Source organism: Vicugna pacos, chromosome 36 (genome assembly GCF_048564905.1).
Source record: "Vicugna pacos chromosome 36, VicPac4, whole genome shotgun sequence".
Lineage (NCBI taxonomy): Eukaryota > Metazoa > Chordata > Mammalia > Artiodactyla > Camelidae > Vicugna > Vicugna pacos.
This window is the reverse complement of record NC_133022.1, coordinates 2,018,765-2,041,230: the sequence shown is the minus strand read 5'-3', so window position 1 is coordinate 2,041,230 and position 22,466 is coordinate 2,018,765.

Here is a 22,466-nt window from a genome sequence, read left to right as displayed (position 1 = left end):
CAAATTTGAAAAGATTTCTAAGAGAAGCTGGTAAAAATAATAGAACACAGGTGGAGTCAAATGGAATAGAAAACTCACCAGCACGCTTCCAGCCCCACATGTAAGGAGCTTGGTAGTCACAAGTCTGTTCTAACAACAAGCAAAAAAGTTAAAAAGAATGAAAAATTAATAACTCTCTTGGATCTGTAAGGGAGGTGAGGACACAGGCAAACCTCTGGCCCCAAGATTGGAGAGACAGATGGGGTTATTTAGTTTTCCTCTATTGTTTGGTATCAGCTCTTTTAATATTTCATAGTTGTCAACCCCTTTTTAGATATACAGTTTGCAAATAGTTTCTCACACTTCATATGTTGCCTTTCCATTTTGTTGATTTCCTTTGCTATGCATAAGCTTTTTAGTTTCATTTTGCCCCATGTGTTTATTTTCGATTTTGTTTCCTAACCTCTTGGTGTGAAGAAAAAAAAAAAACAACACCTCATTGTCGATACTAACAGCAGAGAGCTTACCTCTTATATTTTCTTCTAGGATGTTTATGGTTTCACATCTTATTTTAAAGTGTTTAATCCTTTTTGAGTTTACTTTTATATATGGTGTAAAATATGGGTCCAGTTTTATTCTTTTGCATGTGGATATCCAGTTTTCCTAAAAACATGTATTGAAAAACCAATCTTTCTCCATGGTAAACTTTTGGCGACTTTCTCAAAAAGCAATTGATCAAATATGCCTGAGATTAGATCTGGGCTCTGCATTCTGTTCCACTGCTCTATCTGGTTTTATGACTATACCATACAACTTAGATTTGTAAAGCTTTGTAATACAGTTTGAAATCATTTAGTGTCATGCCTCCAGCTTTGTGCTTCTTTCTTAAGATTGATTTGGCTATTCAGGATCTTTTGTGATTCCATACAAATTTTAGAAAAAAAGTTTTTTTGCTTCCATAAAAATGCTGCATCAGAATTTCGATGAGGATTACATTAAATCTGTAGAACACTGTGGAAAGTATGGACATTTTAACAATGTGAATTCTTCCAATCCATGAACACTGAGTATCCTTCCATTTATTTCTGTCTTCTTCAATTTCTTTCATTAGTGTTTTATAATTTTTAGTATATAGATCTTTTTTGTCCTTGAATAAGTATACTTATAAGTAATTTATTCTTTTCGATGCTATCATGAATGGGATTATATGGAACACATATAGATTAAAAATGATGAAAAAATACCATGGTAACACTAATAAAAAGAAAGGAGTTATAACTATATGAATTGCAGATAGAGCAGACTTCAGAAGAAGGGGAATTATCAGGGAGAGAGAGATACATAAACATATTGAAAAAGAAGTCAATTCTCCAAGAAGACATAACAATCCTTAATGTATATGAGGCTAACAACATGGACATCAAGCTACATGAGGTATAGGTGACAGGATGGCAGGAAATACACATTCACTACCATAGCTGGGGACTCCAACATCCCTCTATGGAGAGAGATGGAGCCAGCTGGCAGACAATCCATGAGGACAGAGCTGAAAACCTCGACAACAAAATGAGCCAGTTTCAAGTGTCAATTCTCCAAGCATCTTACTGTTTCCTGGAGAATTCTATGCCTTTCTACTTCTAATTGTTCTATTCCTACTCTGTAAAGCTGCCACTAATGGTTATGGTGGCAGCCACTGAGGATCATACATTGTGCGTCAGGGACTGAAAATCAACTTGCACAATTCATTCTTACATGAGGAAACTGAGACTCAGAGAGAACATACAACTTGCTGAGATTTACATTGTTTACCTCAAATTCTGGATTCAGGCTACATGAAAAAATGCTCAATATTGCTAATTATCAGAGAAATGCAAATCAAAATTCCCATGGGGTATCACCTCACACCAGTCAGAATGGCCATCATTCAAAAGTCCACAAATGACCAATGCTGGAGAGGCTGTGGAGAAACGGGAACCCTCCTGCACTGCTGGTGGGAATGCAGTTTGGAGCAGCCATTATGAAAAACAGCATGGAGGTTCCTCAAAATAATAAAAGTAGACTTACTGTATGATCCAGCAATCCCATCCCTGGACATATATCCAGAGCAAACTCAAATTTGAAAAGATACTTTCACCCCAATGCTCATAGCAGCACTATATACAACAGCCAAGACATGGAAACAACCTAAATACCCATCAACAGATGACTGGATAAAGAGGCTGTGGTATATTTATACAATGGAATACTACTCAGCCATCAAAAAGACAACATAATGCCATTTGCAGCAACATGGATGGCCCTGGAGATCATCATTCTAAGTGAAGTAAGCCAGAAAGAGAAAGAAAAATATTAACAGAAACAGATGTGCAGACATAGTAAACAATCTTTTGGCTACCAAGAGGTGGATGGGAAGGGATAAATTTGGGATTTCAAGATTTGCAAATATTAACTACTATATATAACAATAGATTAAAAACATATTTCTTCTGTACAGCACAGGGAACATTTAATATCTCGTAATAACTTATAATGCAAAATAATACAAAAAGGAATATGTATGTGTCTGCATGTCTAGGACATTGTGCTGTACACCAGAAACTGACACACTGCAACTGACTGTATTTCAATAAAAAACAAAATGTGATCCCCCCCGAAAAAAAAAAGAGAATTAAATGACTTCCCATGGGAATTTTTCTTTTTTAAGAAATGGAAGAAACACATGGAAAGACTACACACATGTTTTCATTTTATGAAGAAAAGATTGGTAGAAACAGCCTTAAATTCTAACGAATGTACACTTCTTACCGTGTCCCACAATCTTCTTAAAACTAGTATTGGAAATCTTAGGTTCTATGATCAGCTTCCCATATCCTACTGGGAGTATAACCACTACTAGAAATGCTACCTGTCGCCAGCTGCCAGGTTCTCCCATGTCCTGTTTAACAGAAAATACAATAGAATAACCCTAAGCAATCAACCAAAACCCTTGAGCGTAAAATTTGTTTTCTTGAGCATCCTTATAAATGTTGAATAAATCAATTTCCTATAAAACCACATTTCTAAAATTGAAAGAAATTGATTGCACAATTAAATAAATTTGACAATATCTCTGTTCTTCTCTAGCAATAATTTTTTTTTCTGAACCCCCCCCTATATTGTCTGTAGATTATGATCTAGTTTTGTATACTTTCTCTCTGTGGTCAAATGAATGCTAGTTCCGAATTTAGATTGATTACATTTATGAAAAATGATAATTAGTTCTGTAACCTTGGGCAAGTAATATAATTTCTCTGGACTTTCATTTCCTCATCTTTAAAATAAAGGTGTTGCAACAGATTATCTTAAATCCTCCTCCCAGTCCTGCCATTCTGTGATATGATATAAAATAATAAAAAATTTCACTGTCCATTTAGGACAGTGTTACTGTCTTCAGTAACAAGATATGTGTGATTTCCATTTATAGATGACTGTGCCCTTCAATGACCTTGAGATAGCTTATTCAGATTCACACATTACAGCTAACAGAGGTGTGTACATTCAGCTCCATTACACATTATAGCATCAGGGGGAATAAGAATTAGACCTGTGATTCAATTTTTGATATTTTATCATCTCTGTTTCTAAAAAATCTATAGCTAGCAATAAAGGTGTAATAAACACCTTTTTTGTGTGCCACTCACAGTTAAAAGTTAGTTTCAAGGATGCCTCGATGATGCTGTCTGTAAAAAATAAACTTGAAAGTAAAACTATAAAAAAAAAATCATGTTTGTATTTCCTAGGGGGTGAATCTACCTGGAAGTTGTTCACTCTCAAGTCTGAAAACGCAAGTAAAACACCCTTCTGTCATGCTGAGAAGTAGGGGTTCCTTGGGATGTGTGAGACAGAGCATCGCTCAGATCAGATGTTTTCATCTGGAGTGTCAGAACTCAGCTGTGAGCACGAGTCAGCTGGGAGAAGGGAACTGGGATCTCTATGTAACAAAAACCTGTTTTTTTTCTATGATCTGACCCAAAAGGGAAAAAGAATAATTCTAGACAAGTTAACCTGGACATCTCTCCAGAAAAAAAAAATGATGGATCAGTCTCCATGAGGATCATAACGTTAGGCAGGGCAGAGCGATTGGAGGCCAGGTGACCAAGGAGCAGAGTTCTCAGAGTGATGATCCTGACCACATGACCAGGACAAGTGTCCCATCTGGGACTGGTGGGTGTGGGAGCTGCCCTCTGCATTCAAAGAAAGAAATGCAGATCTAAAATAAAATACATAAAGCAACGCAGAATGACATCATAAGGGGAACTGGACATCCTTATAAAGAAATGCAGTTACTAATCTGTAAATGTCAGAGAGAACATTATTCAGTAGTGGAAGTATATTATCAATAAAAACAACTTTCTACAGTGTTGAGTAGAAAAACTTTACGACGGAGTTATTGTGTGCACAAGAAATCTGAGAACTACCGCAGACTCTCAGAGGGACTGAAATGGAGCCACAGAATGACTTTTTTTTTTTTAAAGCAGAATACAACATAAAAAGTCTTCACCATTGTTTTAGAATTCTTATTGAGAAAATGATATAAAATAAAGACAATAACTTTATACGATAGTGGGTCATACATTTTTGTGAGCAGCTGTATCACCTGGAAAACTTAAAAAAAAAAAAGTGACTGCTGAAGCATTGTGTGTGAAGATGATGACCACATAAATGAGCTCTGGGTCCTGGACTTTTATAAACTCTCCAGGTGATTTTCATGCATTCCAAGGTGAGGTCGCTATGGCCTGTGTTCCTGGTCCCATCCAGTCACATACTAATTAGAAATGGATGCGTTTATACTCATTTTGCTTTCTTTTGAAGATTAAAGGAGTGAATCTATGCCAGGGAATTAAAACAATGCTGGACACGTTGCAATCACTCATAAGTGTTAACTCTATATGTTCATAGACATTCATCCAGCTACATTCATGCATATGTATCATGCATGTGTGTACATATGTAAATATGTTTGTCTAAACAAATCAGGTACACATACATTAAATAAAGAAGAATGTTCTAAATCTCTATGTCAAGTAAATATTCTGTTGCCCACTAAATCTGTGAGTACTTAATATCTTGTCTTGAGCCGAGGTGAAGGCTATTGAGAAAACAGAGGTCACCATAACATAGCTTATACAGGGACCCCAAAGAAACAGAGACCTATTTGTGGCAGACAGACAAATTACATTTTTCTGTTATTTAGACTTGGATGAATATACTGAAATATGAATGAAGACAAGATCGATTTTCAGTAAGAAAAAAAATATTGAACATTAAGATCTTGGGAACATTGCCTAAGTTCTATGAGCATATTAGACCTGTCCTTTAATTTTTTTTCCTATTGGTTCCAACTACTGCCATAAAATTCTCATGTGCAATTTAACTGCAACATTAATGAAGTTGATTGTTCTAGAGCATACAGGGTCAGTTTTATCACCTTTTAAAACATCTGAATTATGATATTTTAACCCCAACCACTAAATGAAGGAACTACTTCACTGGATGTTTCCTAAGAAAAAAAAAAAAGAACGAAAGTTAGCCTAATTTAATTCTTGATAGGATCTTTAAAGCTTGAATGTCACAAAATGTAATAGAAAACCTACTTTTTAATTTAATTCCACAAAAGTAACTGTAAAATCTTTGCAAAGTATATTCACCATGTCTGGAATTTTTCCAAGGCAGACATTTAAACCAAGGGAATAACGTCCTTTGCAGCTACAATAACTTAAGTTTCTAACATATGAAAAAGTGTGAATTTGTGAAAATTTCTATGACCAGCAGTATAGAGGACACTTGGTGGCATGAAGAAATGTAGGATTTCAGTCAGTAGCTTAAAAAATAATGTATCAATAACTATATGTCTAGTGGCTGGTAAGGAGACTGAAGATATCTGGTTGCCTGTAACTCAAGGAAAATTTACACCCAACAAATAACAATAGGTTTGAAAATGGAATGGCTCTCTCTTAGTTACCCATCCTTTTCTGCTACTGGAGAAATGAATACAAAAACCACTGAGACATCTTGACTTTTGAACAACTGTATTGAACATGCAACATGTACCAACTCTGCAAATGAAGGCAAAAAAAAATTTAAGCATATTTCACTCATGCAGCCTTTTATCTTTAGTGTCACATTCTCCTCGCAAATGCTATTCCCATTTAAGTACACATGTTAAATTATATAGATATTAAGCAAATAGACTGCCAGTTATTTCTAGAGCAAACATAGGTTTACTTGGGGTCCATACAGAATTGGAATTCAGGATCTGCAACCCTGGCAAACCATATGCAAGTCCCCCCACAACAAAGAGAGGGAGACTAATTTAGAGAGAGGTAGAGAAAGGCGGGAGGGCTAATGTATTCCAAGAGTCTATTGACGTAACTGAATGCTTGACACACAGTGCCTCTTCACTGACTGAGTTGTGACAGTATCTTACTGGCTGAGCTCAGGACAGAAGAGGAGTTTTTCTTTTTCCTGCTGGGCTCTGCTATTGTCTTAGGATGTGAGATCTCCCTGTCCTTGCTTCCCAATTGTATTTTTAACAGATTTTTGTTTATTATTGTTTTTTTTTTTAACATTTCCCCCTTCTGGTCAAAATCTTTCCCTGAAATGACTGCTCGTGAAGAATTGGGTTTTCCATTTTTAGTGGCTTTTCCCCTTCAGTGCCAGGAAGGACCTTTCAGGGTATAGTGTCCCACATTGGAGGGACAGCACATAGATTGGAAACCTATTGAGATAATAGTTAAGGAATATGGAGCCATAAAAGGGAAAACTCTCAGGCACTCTTTATCTACAGCCCATATGTTAACAAGATCATCCACATGAGATCATCTGAAGCTTTATGACATCACTAAACATTTGGGAACAAACTTCCAACAAACCAGGTCTGGATATCTTGAGAAATCTGTCTCATCAAATGCTGTCCACTTCCGTTTCAGGAATTCTTTACTTTCTGGTCACCAGATGTGCAACTTCAGTGACTGTTTGGGACTTTTTATAGGTGTGACATGTGAATCCAAAAGTCTATTCCCTGGAGCTTGGTGGCATACAGATTGGTTAGCAGTACCTGACAGGGATCTTTCCAGTGAGGTTGAAGAGGGTCCTTCTGGAGGTGACTTTTCCAATTGACAAAATCTCCAGGTTGCAAGGTGGAGTACTTAAGGTCTTCATCTTCCAAGAGCATGTTGTGAAAAAATTGCACTACCAAAATATGGTTATTTTTAATAGAAACAATTAGGCCTTTACTATATTAGAGTATCTCTTCTTTTATCAGTTGTGGGTCAGAAGAGGAAGGAGCCAAGTGCACTGCACATCTCAAAGATGTGAGGGTTTATGAATTCCCAAAAAGGTGGATCTAGGATTTAGAAGGACCAACAACAATGCTTGTGACCAAGCTCTTTGGAGGGCCTCTATACATTTTGCCAATTGAGTTTTAACAATGCTGTTGGAGCATTCAGCTAAACCAGAGGATTGGGATGGTACGTGCAGAGAAAGTGTTGCAAAACTGACTTGTTAAAGCATTTGGCTAGTATAATATGTTCGTCATTTCCTATAAAACTCGAGAGGAGTTCTCCAAGTAGGAATAATCCTTTCCAAAAGATTTTAACCACAAAAAAGGCAGAATCCTGTCTACAAGGGAAGGTTTCAGTCCAGTGTAAAAACATACAGGCCATGACAAAAATATATTCATATCCATGAGATGGAAGAAAGTGCATGAACTCCATTTACCAGAACTCAAATGATCCAGGAGGCAGTTTAAAATGTCCCAGAGTAGCAGGAACAGAGCCTCCCTGGGTTGTACTTCAGACAAGTGAGGATAAGTGAGGTAGGCACATTTTGTAGCCTTGCTAACGCTCCTTTACCAGCATTGATTCATGAAGGCTATCATTTTGTCCACAGACCAATGGTTTAATGCATGCACCATGGAGAGGAGTGAGAAATTTAAAGCCTCTTAGAGGACTGGATTGTTACTTAGTTCAAAGCGGAAGTTTCCCTTCTTACTCAGCCAACAGTTGTTGAATTCCCAATCTCACTTTCCTTTTCTGAGGCCAATAGATGAGCCTCTCTCGCCAGATTTTCTAGGTTATCATTTGGGAAAATATTCCTCTGGACCATGATGGAAGTTTAGCTGTTGTTGGACCCTCGAAGGCAATAAAAGTAGGTGGATTATGGTGATTGCAACATAAAAGAGTTATATGAGGACAGTTACCATAACGACCTCTTTCGTGTTGAGGCCAATGAATGAGAAATGTTGAGTGTGATGAGTCTTCTTTAGAGGTGCAAAAATCATTACAGGGGATCCCACAGTGATTTTCTTGGTTGTCTTAACCAAAAGAATAGTGATTGCAATGGATCCAAGTCAAGGGGATATCTCCATGCCACAAGGTCCAATTGTTGGCTGTAATGCTTTATAAATCAATGGCGGTCCCCATGTTTTGAGGTGAGCATCCCAAAGGCATTTCTTTCCTCTTTATATGCAAATAATAAAAGGGAATCTGATGATTGGGATGTCAAGGACCAGATAGTTTCATCAACATCTCCTTGAAGGCCTGGAAGCCCTATGTTGTCCAGTTCTTCCCACAAAACTGAGTCAGGTTGTATTGTTGAGTAAAATGTACAGAGGTCTGAGCATAAAAGAAAAATCTGGAATCCAATTTCAACAATAACCTGATAAAACGTCTCAGTTGGTGCTTAGTTTTGGGTCTGGGGACACGTAGGGCAGCATGAAGTCTGTCTGGATCTAAGTGTAGCCTTTGTTCTGCTATCAGATGCCCTAAATATCGAAGGTGGGTTTGGGCAATCTGTGTTTTTCCTTGGTGACTTTATGTCCCTTTAAGGCTAAAAGCTTTAGCAAGTAAACGCTGTCTTCTTGAGAGGAGGTCTGAGAGGAAAGCAAAGAACAAATTGATCCACACGTCGCAGCACAGCAGGACCTCTAGGGGATTTTATGTCATCCAGGTCACCTTCAGGATTTGTGAGAAATAAGGATTCTCAATATAACCCCGAGGCATTACTGTCCAAGTGAATTGTTTTCCTTCCAAATGAAGGCAGAAAGCTACTGTCTGGTTGATCAACTGGAATGCTAAAAAATGCACTGTATAAATCAATTATAGTAAAGAATTAACTTCTGGTGGAAATGGATGTTAGTAACATCTGAGGGTTAGGGAAAATAGGATATTTTTAAAAAGTTATTTATTGCTTAGAAGTCCTGGAGACACTGAAACCAAGCAGGGTCTCATGGGGGCATCTCAGATACAAAAGGCTCTCTATGCCCCCAGTTTTGTGTTGTCAGCCTTCCCTGACCTCAAAAGGTTGGAGCAAAACATTTACTAAGTAAGGAGGTGAGGGAAAGCAGAAACAAACGGACAGCAGATCCCAATAGTCTGGAAGAAAATAGTAGCAAATGATTGGGGATTGAAATTCTTAACCATCATAAAGGCTCTAAGTAAAGTACAAAATGCCTCAACCATTGCTTTTGCTGTCTTGTCTCCTAGAAAGAAATTAAGACATTGCAATTTATTAGTTTTATTAGTTTTCTTTGCAGGAACATCCAGATCAATCACAGTCATCAATGACACACTGAGTTGCAAGATGGTGCCAGGAAGTCTACAGCTGAGGTCTTACCAGGAAGCTGAAATCACAAAGACCCCCTTCCTCTTGATCTCTTTTGCCTTTAAAAACGTTGCACCTCAGCAAGCCAGCAAGATGGATTTGAGAGGAGAGAAGGGGGTCTTGGTCTCCCAGCTTTTGTGTTGGTACCACCTCAACTAGGAAACCGTTCTCTGCTCCAAACTCTGACATTTCAGGTTGTTGGACTCACTGTGCGTCAGGCTCATGAACTTAGGTTCAACCACAAAACCTCCACCTTTGGCTCTTAGGTTTTCTCACCAGGAAAATAGGAGATGCACAGAGATTAGTACCAGGAAAAATGAGACCTTGAAACTTATAATCTATTATCCTTCTTTACTTATCAGGTACTGATTAATTTTGGGGAGAGGACTTGATTGGTCTATTTGAATCTTGATGGATTCTTGGTGTACTGTAAATTTGGCCAACATTTGTTGGAGATTTTGCTCATAAGGAAGATGGTAGCTGATTCCATAGGGACAAATAATCAGGGCTTCCAGAATCTGCTCCAGTCTCATCAGAGATGGAGAAAATATAAGATGTGGTAGGTTCATTTAACCCACTAGTGGGTTACTTTGATGGCCACTGTCAGATTTTAGACTCATTTTCCCCTTTTGGGAGAAAGGCATTCCAGTATGATACGTCTCTGAGAAGTCTCCACCTAATACATGTGTAGGAGCTGAGAAACTAAGCAGAAAAGGGTAGATGTTGCCCAGAAGGCCTAAACAAAAGGGAACAGGTTCAGAGACAAGATCCTCTTTGGAGATACCCACTATTTGGACTGTTTTTAGTACAGCAAGATAGAGGCTGCTTTACAGCAGTGGAGCTGAGCACTGAGAGTGTGGCTCCAAAATCAACTGGGGCTGGAGGAGTTTCACCCCTGACCTGAAGAAATGTTTCTCCAGGCCAAATAAGAATGAGGATTGGGAAGAGCCTGGTCCTTACAGCCCTGTCATTGAGAGGATGTTGGAAAGGCTGAGTAGAGGGGCTGAAGGTGTCTGAAGTGCTTAGATTTGCAAAAATCTCTTTTTTGATATCCTGACTCTGCAATAAGAGCAGAGTTTTGTTTAGGGAATTTCATTTGCTGGAGTTGAAGATCATGAATTTAATCAGTCTTCCTTTGAGGTGACCCATCCAGTGTGTGACAGAGCTGTTTTCCCAGATTAACTAAATCTGTAGTGGAGATCATTTCCCATTTACTAGAAGGAAAAAGTCCTGGTTCAACCCATTAATAAACATAAAATTATAAGCTATTCAGTTAGAATCAGTATCTGAAGAAAGAACAGAATTTTCTTTAAACATAGTCTGAAGTTGATAATAATATTCAAGAACAGGTTCATCAGATTTTTATGTGCACCAGAATTTTATTCCAAACAACAGATTTTGGAAAAGAAATTGCTCGTTGAATTCACCTAGCCATTGCCCAAACCTGATCGTATAAGCCTTCTGGTCTCCTGGCTATATGCCTAGAGACCTTTCAGAATTTTCTCAATTAGTGATTTTTGCCTAGTGCTTGGCTTGGTCTTCATGGAAAAGCATATGAACCAGCTGATATAAGTCAGAGAAACCTGTTGATAAGTTTGAATGACTACCTTGAACTCCTCAGCAAATCTGGGAGGATCTTCTTATTTTGGGAAACTCTTTAACAATGGCTCACGATTCAGCTTTAGTCCAGACAATATAAGAAATTAAATTTTAGCCGCTGGGACCTCAGAAGGCTTAATTTTAAAGGGGCAAGTTCTGACAAGTTCAGAGGAAAAGAGTGTTTCAGGGGAAAAAGGAAGTTTGGTGAGAGAATTTGTGTGGGGGAATCGAGGATCCAGAGGAGGTGTAGAAAGGAGGGTGGAAGATGGCCCTAGAGGTGGGGCTGAGACAAAGGAGATGGGCAAGAGGAGTTGAGGCTTCAGATGCCACCTCATCTTTCTTCAATCTTTTATTTGCCTAACTTTATCTTAAAATATTATTTTTTAGAGTGGCAGTTTTGGTCTACTGATAACATTTGGAAGCCTCAAATACAAACTGAAAAAGGTATTCCACTCAATTTTGGAAATTTTAGAGCTTTGATTGTCCCATTCAGTTTTAAGAAAGGTAAATGTAGGGATTTCTAAAGTTCCTCATAATAGCCATTTTTGTTCTAAATTGCCTTTGCTTACATCAATCTGTTTAGTTAGACTTACACATGTGCAAGGAAGGACCATAGTTTATAATATAACATTGCCCCGGGCCTCTGTTGGGATCCCATTTCTCAGAGGTGTTTTTCTGGAGTAAACACTTATTTTCAAACGACCTAAACAGCTTAAAAGGCTTACAGGTCAAGCAGGCTGAAGGCCTAATACCAGTCAGTTCTACAAGAACAGTCTTGTCCTGTAGGAGCCAGGCTGAAGGCTTAATGGCACAGCTCTAATGAGGCAGCCCCTATTCCCAAAGGAATGGGCTGAAGGCTTGCCAGTTCCAGTTGGAGCAGCCTGTTTTCAGAGGAGTCAGGTCAAACCAGTTCTCCCATACAGAAAAATGCCTTGATCTAGAAATTATGACGCTTAAAGATAAATTCCCAATAAAAAACCTGGAGAGCTCCAAAAAGCAAAAAGAGGGCAGAAGCTGGGATCTAAGAGAAAGGCTTACACTCAAAATCTCAAACTCCAGGGTTGGTGAGACAAACAGAGAGTGAAAATGGGTCCAGTGTGCACACAGTATCTTTTCCCTTGCAAGTTCATTACTGAGGGATCTTCTCTGGTCCCCATATAGTCCATCAAAATGTTGACCTACAAAGAGAGTCTGCTAGTTATTTCTCCAGCAAAAATGAGTGTTTTCAAGATTATCAAAGAATTTCAACATGAGATCAGAAACCGTGGTGAGCCACGTGCAAATTCCCTTATAGCAAGGGGAGAGGAGTCTTTTAAAGATGGGAAGAGAAAGGTGAGAGGGTTATAGTAAATAATCTACCTTAGAGAAATGAAGAGTTCCAAGTATAGCAGCTCTTCATTGGCTGTGTTGTGACAGTCTCTCATTGGTTGAATTCTTGCCAGGTAAGGAAAGAGATCGCTCCTCTTCCTGTTGCGTTTGGCCTTCATTGTGGGGCTTGAGATGTCTCCATCCTGACCTCCTGATTCTGTTTTAATTGAGGCTTCTGTTTATTAAGTTTTAAAATTATTTGCAAAAATCAAACATTCTGATTATTCTCTGCTTTAAGCACTTCATACTACTTAGCTTCCCTGAATACTTGCCTTTCTTTCTCTCTCTTCCTTCCTCCCTTCCTCCCTCTCTTTCTTCCTTCCTCCCTCCCTCCCTCTTTCTTTCTTTCTTTCTTCTTTCTTTCTTTCTTTCTTTCTTTCTTTCTTTCTTTCTTTCTTTCTTTCTTTCTTTCTTTCTTTCTTTCTTTCTTTCTTTCTTTTTCTTCTCTTTCTCTCTCTCTCTTTCTTACTCTCTTTCTTTTTGTCTTCTGTGATTCTGTTCTTCTTCTTAAATATCTTCTCCCTAACTTTTCTTTCTGGCAAATTCTCACTTATGCAGAGGTTTCATTCCAGAACAAATTAAATTATCCCCTCTCTTATAAACCAACATTAATTTGTATAGCCTATGTTTAAGACTTTTAATGATTATTTTTATGATTTTCTTCTCCACTCAGTATGATTTCTAGAATGCAAAATCATACCTTAAATATGTTTGTAACTATCAACATTCTAAAATATATTAGATGCTCAAAGATTGAATGGAATCTATTTATCCTGATTAAAAGATGTTTACACATTAGATATATGCAGAAACATTATTAAGTTTGAAAAATAGAATTAACTTATATAATAAATGATTTTGTTAAAATTTTAACATGGCATCTTTGAAATAAAAAAAAAGAATATTTGCTAGAGAATATTCACTTTTAATCAGAAACATAGCTCAAGAGAAAGCCGAGTCACAATCTATTATAATGCTAGCACCTTACGCAGCAGAAAAATTTGGCAAGAGATTTGAAGCCAGCAGCACTGTTATAACATTTCTGTGCTAGCTGGTTACTATGGAAATAAAAGCAAAAGTGAAACAGAGTGTTAACAGGGAAAACCCAGCAGGAGTTACTTGTAGCTTAAGTTTTGGGCAAAGACATTAGCTAAAATTCACCATAAGAAGTCTGCTCTACAGTGGGGCTGCAACTCTTCCTATTTAGAATCTTGTCTTTACATGAAAAAGAACATATAGAGAGAGCACTGCAATTATTTAAAATATAGTCATTAAATTCATACTAAAGTATTTTTACCCATTTGTTTTACTTGCATATGAAAAGTTTGGATTGCCCTTAACTCATGCAAATTAAAATTCAAGAAAATCTTTTAGAAAATTCAGCCATTAAATACCTGTTATGCATTTTTAAGGCATTTTATTTGTATCAGGTAATTAGATATTAGCATAGAGTGTTAGACAGCATTTGAAAAAGAATCTCTATGGAAACAGCCTTAAAAGAGATCAAATGTAAACAACAAGGCTGAGTTATTGCAATGTTATCTGTATCAGAAAATGATACAAGCATATATATGCCAGTTTGTCTGAAAAGTTACTTGGCTGGAATGTTGTACAGATTTCATCAGCTCCTTGTTTCAGTTTGAGGGAAAAGATACAGCCTAAGCATTCTGGTACTGCAATTCACTAAATAATTCTAGAAGTTGTTAAAATGTATTTTTATTTAACTTTTAATTTGCTACAGAATAACATCTTAATACAACAAAATATATGGCACGATTTACCAGGATTCTGATCTCATTAACTTAAATTATATGCACAGCTGAGTTTGAATTATTATTATTACTGCGCAGCTCAGCTTCAATATTCCCCTCTACTCTTATCAGGTTAAATGTTGGCTTTGAATTTGAAACGGTGTATAGCTGGCTGTCCCAACTCACTCCCTATCTTTCTCTTAAGCATAAACCCTACCTCCTCTCCAAAAATTAAAAAAAAAAAAAGGATTGAAAATGTGTTAAAGCACGTAACAAAAAGAAACAAGACCAGAAACTAAAGTTATAATTTAACTTACTCTGAGAATCTGAAAGGAACCTAACCCATTAACTGTACGTCCATGAGAATAAAGGTAAGAATTATCATCAAAGAATAATGCTAGCTGATTAATTACTCCCTCCAAAAATAAATAAGTAAATTAATAAATTTAAAAAAAAGTTGGGGAAAGTATAGCTCAGTGGTAGAGTGCATGCTTAGCATGCACAAGGTCCTGGGTTCAATCCCCAGCACCTCCATTAAAAATAAATACATAAACCTAATTAGTACCCCCAAAATAACAATAAAAATATAATAATAATACTATTTGAGTCTTGATCACCTGAAAAAAGATAGTCATTTGTTTCTTATGGTATCCCCTGGGGCACATGCTCTCTGCCAGCCAAAGCAAAAGCAGTAATTCCTCTGTAGCATAAATGTGGCATTTTGAACCCAGTGGACTGTTTACACAGAAACCATTAAATCTGAAAGTTGGCAGATTAAAGATCTGTGAAGAAATGCATTTTGGCAAATACGAATGAAGGATTTAAAAAAAAAAAACGAAAAGATCCACCCAATGATTGAAGTGCATTTCCACATTTACTATATGTGTATTAATGTTTGAGCTCGTCATGAATGTGACTGATGGAAAGGGAGGTGTTGATGGTTCTTTGTGGACTTTGGTGCAGTGCTGAAGATTCCTTCTTTCTTCTTTCCCCCCAAAACACAAAAAAACAAACAAAAACAAAAACCAAAAACCAGAAAAATAAGATTGGGTTACATGGAAATATAAAAACTGGGCAAAAACCATGCCAGCTGTAACCACCAATCATGTGTGAGGACCATCTTCTTACTTGTCCAGGCACATACCCTCCTACTCTTTTATCATTGTCATTTTTTGGCTAAAAAGATGGCTTCCAATGCAGTAACTTATCTCTTACTGTCTTCATTTCTCCAAGGAGCCAATCAGAGGCCCTGGAATGAGGCCAGCCACTCACTACTCCATCTCCAGATCATCTGATTTGCAAAAACAAATTGTCTTTGCTCAGATTAAAAAATCAAGCCTTCCATCTAGCCTGCTTTGTTGATTCAAAACTAATTAATATCTAATCTAAACTTGTTATGACATCTGTATTTCTTCTTCCAAGAAGAGGAAGTGCTAACAATATCAAGCAGGAAAATTCTGACACTTCAGCTGACAACTGTCATCTTTATCATTGCCAGCCTGATGTTTTTATGATAAACTTAGAGCAAAATTTTGAAATACTTATAACTTAAAAAAAAGTAGCTTCCTAGAAATTTCTTTTAAAAGATTTAAAGGTTTTCTTGGAGGGGGAAGTTGTAGCTCAGTGGTAGATCATGTGCTTAGCATGCACGAGGTCCTAGATTCAACCCCCATACCTCCATCAAAAAAAAAAATCTAATTACCATCCGCAAAAAATTTTTTTAAAAAACCAATAGAAGTTTTCTTTGGACAGTAATGTGCATTCAGTATAGAAATCTTGATTTTTCCAAAGGCCCCAAAGCTGCCGTGTAGACAGAACATTAATCTACACCCCTGACCCAGGTTCTTAACCTCTTCGCTATCATTTTAAACAAAGCTAAGCTATGAAACCTTTTTTTACAATGTCTAAAATAAAGACATTTCAACCATTTTATCCACCAAGAAGTAAATCAGGATATATAAAATTTTGTTACCATCAGAGCTTTTTGGGTGATCTCAAGGACAATATCTAAATAATTTTAATATAAAAGAATATAATAAGTTTATACTTTGATGCAGCCCAGTGTTTCCAAAAACAGAATACTGATAGATTGAACATAAACAGAGGAAACAAAATATACAGCTGGGCTCACATATAAGAAAGTGCTCCAAGGTGACATAAACACAGGAGAAATGCCAGTGGGAAGAGAGATGAAGTGGCGACTGGGGTCTGGGCTGGGGTCCGAGACTCAGGGTTCAGTAACCACAGGGTACAAGACGTAGCCTAGGGGTACCTGAATGGGGGTCCCTGGCTTAAGGGTCTCCCATAAATTAGGAAAAGGGGAACAAAAAGGAAATACTGCTAACCTATGGCTTGGGGCTACTCATTCTCAGGAAGTTTTGGGGCTAGGAAAGTGGGACCAAGACTTAGTCCTGAATTAGCTGGGCTGATCAACCAGTGTGTTACCAGAGCATCAATCAAGCTGCTGTAAAAGAGATCACAACACATAGTGGATTCGAAAAGAGTTTATTTCTTCCCTCTTGTAATTTTCTACACTGAGTAAAGAGCTTGACTTGCTGGTGCCATTCAGAGGCCAGAATGGTAGGTGTGTTTCACCATCCTTAGTGTGTGGGTTAAAGCTATGGGTTCAGGGAGGAAAGAGCAGTTGTGATCATTTCCCAGCCAGTGGCGTAAAGTGAAGAAAAATTTTGAAGCAACATTCTCTTTGGGATGTCAGGAAAGAAAATGTGTCCTCTAACCTCTTAGGTTCTATCCTGGAGCTGTGTGAATTAAACAGACAAATAAAAAGATACAGGAAAAGAACACATATTTATTAATATTTTTACATGCACAGGAGTTCACATAAAAAAGTGAAACTCAAAGAAGTGGTTAGACCTGAAAGCTTATATAGTCTTCAACAAGGGAAAGAGTTTGGGTTTTGAGAACTATAAATAGTAGGGAAGTACTTAGTCAATATATCAGGGAACTCATGGAAGATAAGAGTCGTTTTAGTAAACTTTGTTTTTGCAGACTCATCCCTGTGCCAGCTCTTCATCTCCTGTGATAAATGTTGCTTTCCCGACTGTGGGAAATGCATCTGACCTTCACAAAGTGAAATGCATGCCCCGATTTTAGGCAGATAAGAGGAGGAAGGAAAAATCTTCTGGTATCTGGTCATTCATTTTTCATTACCTTCAGCTCAAAGTCACCCTTCTGCCAAAGCGGCACATCCTCGGCCCCCTCAAAGGACCTGGCCAGGCTGCTTCAACTCACATCCCATTTTCTCTAACTTATTCCCATGTTTATGAGAAATGTTGTGGAATTTAATATCTAGCTTGACTGCCATGAACTCAGCTACAAGTGCACGTGGCCAGAGTAGACACAAGGGGAGTGGTCTATTTCTAAACGGAAGGAGGGGACGGCAGTTTCCACCACAACCTGTTATTTTGGCCACTTGAAGTTTTGTCCCCTCCTGTACCAAGGCTCTGGGTGTGGAGTGCTGTGGAGGAAAAGGGTTGCATGGAACCATATCTGTTTTTTTCAGGGATTGGGTGCTAGACAGCAAAGAGATATTTCAGGCTGGAGAATTGCTGTCCCTTGTCGCGCTGTAGCAAACACGTACTGAAAGGGTCACGTTCATGATTTGGAAGACGGGATGTTACCGAGAGCCTTGAGCTGCAGAGAAATGGGCGCAGAATAGCAGAATGCTGGTGGATGTTGGGCATGCCTTTGGTGACAGAGCAACTCAGCAGGGGGATGGCCAGTGTACAAACTGAAGATTGAAGGGAGTTCTGCCACCACACCATGTCTGGTGGCCCAAAAGCTGGTGGAGAAGCCAGGACATAAGAAAGAAGTTTGGCAAGTGAAGTTTCAAAACAGAAAAATCTGAGGATTGTACTTTCGTTCTGATTCATTCACATTGCTCAGAAATAGAATCTTAGTGATGTTTTGAAAGAATCGCGCCGCACGAGGAAAGAAATCTTGGCCTGTCTAGGACAGGAAACTATATTCAATACTTTGTAGTAATCTATAACAAAAAAAGAATATGGAACCAAGTATGTGTGTGTATGCGTATGAGTGAAACAGCACACACACGTTGAAACTGACACATTGTAAACTGACTACACTTCAATGAAAACAAAAAGTTTGTAGATGGAGCAGGTGGAGGCAGAGCAAATCGGGATGTGACTGGGGTTCCTCAGGTCCCACAGGTGGGCTCTCCTGATGTGGTCACCTGTGTGCATGCTGGTCCATTGTCACCATTCCATGGCGGTCCTCCCCATCTGCAGCTGCAGAGAAATGAGAATGCTCCTGACACAGTGTCCTGCCTTGTATATTATACATATTTTGGAAATGACCAGTTAAATATCTGAAAATTATTTGGAAAAAAAAAACTAAGTTTAGAAAACCTTATACAATTGACCAGTACATCACATGGTGACTATCTGATCAGGTCATGTCTGTGTTAGGCAAACATGCTTAGAAAACTCATGGTTGTATCTAAGTGAGTAGATATTTAGAAATTTCTTGCTGTCTTACGGTGAAACCATTTATAAGCATAACTTTTCAACGTGAAGTGAAAGGATAATTTCTTTTCTCCCCTGTTCAAATTGTAGTGGAAACTGGTAGCTCTCTCCCCGGTGGTCACCACTGCGAAATAATTAACCTTGACTTTCATTAAGGCCCCTGCTCTGCTGGCAATGTTTATAACTATTGAAGCAAGACATTTTCTTGCTGACATGATAATTTCATGGGTAGGACATTAAATCTGACTTCTGGAGGTTTTATTTTCCTTGAAGAGATTCCATTATGCAGAGAATTGAATCCCTTACTGACTCCAGAATTACAAAGCAGACTGCTTATGTGATGGAATTATACTAAACTGCTAATTATCTGCTGTACGTTTGAAATTTAAACAATTTCACTCTCCATAATTACCTTTCTTTCTCATTTTCGTTTCAATAACTAAATCCACTTGTTAAAATGACATTACGAAGTATTTTGGGGGAAAAAAAACTGATTCCGAAGATTTAGATTTAGACTTAAATAAGCAATGGTTGTAATAATTTAATGCTCATATTTTCTGCTTTGTTGTGCTTTTTACAAAAGAGAAATTCTCTATATTATAAAGGAATACATTAATTTTCAAAGTAAATATGAAGTTACTGAAATGATGGCACCCATATTTTTACAGGGTTCTCATGTATTGGCATCAAGTTGAAAAATATGTTTTAGAAAGTTATACTAAAATTTTCCATCATCATTAATTGTGTCTATATTCAAATGTGCTTTAATTTATTCAAAATTAGGGGAAAATCGTGGTTTTTCCCACTTCTTAAGGATTGTAGTATTCATGTTTTGTTTTTGGTGGAAAATTGCTTCCAGTCTTGCCTTATGTGTATATATCTGAGTGTTCCTACCATGTGACATTTGCATCCAAATTCCATTGTTCTGAGAACTAACTCCATCTTATGCAATCATTCTATTGTGGAGGAGGACACTGATTTCTTGTGCACGTTTTCAGTGATCAGTTATATATTTAAGTGATCAGCTGTATGGTATGGACATGTCAGTTATATGCAAAAATCCGTTACTGAAATCCAGAAAGCTTTTCGTGACTCTGTCATTTAACAACAAATCAGATTTCAATTTTGTATTTGTAGAATTGTTTCTTCACTAAATAAGTCAAAAAAAAATCCTCATCTTTTAATGATTGCTATGAATGAAGTATGTACTGTGTCTCATGGCGTTTATATATATATGTGTGTGTGTCTCTTAATATTTACTTAAACTAACTCATAGGGTAAGTACTATTCAGTGTATTTGACCAATGAGGGATTGAACAACACAGTATATCACTAAGGGGTCCCCAGGCTACACAGATGGCGAAGGGCTGGAATTATGAGCAGCCCCCACTAGCACCTGGCTGCTCCATCCTCTCTACACTTTCAGCTCAGGATGCAGGATCAGGCCAACCAGAGAAGCCACACACGGTGCATCCATCCTCTCTTCCCCAAGACAGTTAAACAGACGCGTGGCAGCTCTCAATGGAAAGTCAAAGACAATCTAGGGTCTGAAGGCAGTTTTGTGTGTGTGTGTGTGTTTGTGCACGCTTAGTCACTGAAGCAGTAGAAATACCTGTGTACAATGGTTTAGATGTAACTTTAGGGGCAGATCTATTTAAAAAATCGTATTTCAACCATTAGAAACAATAAACGTCTCTTGGGGGGATTGGTGGAAGGCAGGCTCTAAGCAGGCATGAATATTTCTGCAGAGTGGGGTTTGAGTCTTCATGCTAAATAAGATAAACGTTATGAAAATCTTTGGCCCGTTTGAAACAAGGCTTAACTACTAAATACACTATGTGTCTTTTCTATACATTTCAGAACTGTGGGCAAGAGAAGGAGTTGCTGTGAAAAGCAGGGCTTTGGAGAAAGGATTGGGATCAGGGCATTTATGGTGTGTTTTGTGGCCACACGGCCGTAGCTGACCCTTGTCTGTACAGCGATGACACGCCCCTGGCTTAGGGCAAGGCTCCATTGTCCCAGTTTGACCAGATCTATAATTTCTTTGCTTATGTAGTACATCTCAACAAACCAAAAGAATAAATAATGCTTCTTGATACTCTGCTGGTGTTTTATGAATTATCATTTCCTCATTATTAACTATTATTTGCTCAAAACCGGTTTAAAATGATAATTTATTATATATATATATATATATATATATATATATATATATATATATGAGTTTATAAAGGACATTGTGATAACACTATTCTGTTGAAACTGAACAAACAGACAGTAACTGTTTGATGGAGCGTCTCACTAACCACTATCTTTGTGGACCTTGATTGGGAAATTCAACAGAAACCCAACGTCTTAATAATTAAATCACCGTGAATCTAAATTTTCTGCTGCGAAATGGTACATTTTCTTCTGTTTTTTTTTTCAGTCTTTTGGCTTATTCTTTGAAACAGCCTCTCCTCCAACTTGAATTATAGTTTCCTGAATTTTCCATTTTGTTCTAAATCATTGGTACGTAAGGAAATGGGAAAATTTGGTGAGAACATTTCCATTCAGGTCCCTTTTAGTCTAATGTGCACTCTAGTCAAATATGTTAATGTTGGTTATAATCATGGCTTTGGTCACAAAAGATGAGATTCAGAATAACTGATATCAAATCCATACTGAGAGCTTATAAACAGTAAATATTATTTCAATATCACCAAGATGATGTAGCGTAAGGTATTTATCCCCAAGTACAATAAAACAGAAAAATGCTTCTCTGACTTAAGATTTGGGTTGATGCTTGCTGAATTTTTAATATACTCACCTCTCATTTTAAACAACCAACCTGACCCTTTTTCTGCATTATACTGACATTCCAAAAAGTGAATTTTTTACTTTGCTCAATTCTATGTATTTCCAAAATACTTTAAACATGTACATACACAAGGTACTAGATAAATTATTTTCATAGAACTTCATGGAACTTTTAAACAATTACTATGCTCATCTTTACCTGGAGATAATCATTATTAATATTAGTAATTGATATTATTGATAACAGATCTCATTGATAGTTCGCTTGGATGTTGAGTGCTATATATTTTAAAACTCTATAAAACAGCATATCAGAGGAAGCAAAAGACTGGGGGACACACACACACACACACACAAAGCAGAAATGTAATTACGAACCTATGCTAATTGCTAATTAGCATTGACTTTATCCATTGACTGTGCTAATTTCTGAGAGTCAATTCAGTAATTATAAATTTCTAAACTCCAAAACCCATCAAGTGTCTTCATTTTACTTTTATCCAGACCCATGGATTTTAAAATATTGCAGGGGTGGGGTGCTGACAAACGACATAAAGTCTAGTCAGATATCCCTGTGGCTTCCTCTCCTGAGTCTTGCAGTGGATCTGAAAATGGATTCCTGACATCAGACACATCTATATTTACGTCAATAAATTCCAAAGCTGGTAGGCTGTCAATATCCCTTGCATTGAGGTTAAAATTGTAATTCTTTTTCCGTACAAAGACGGCACTGGTGATACTCAGTCCCACACCCCAAGATGCATTGTTTACCCGTATTGGCCATTTGTAAGTCTTCATTGGAGAATTGCTTGTTTAGGTCTTT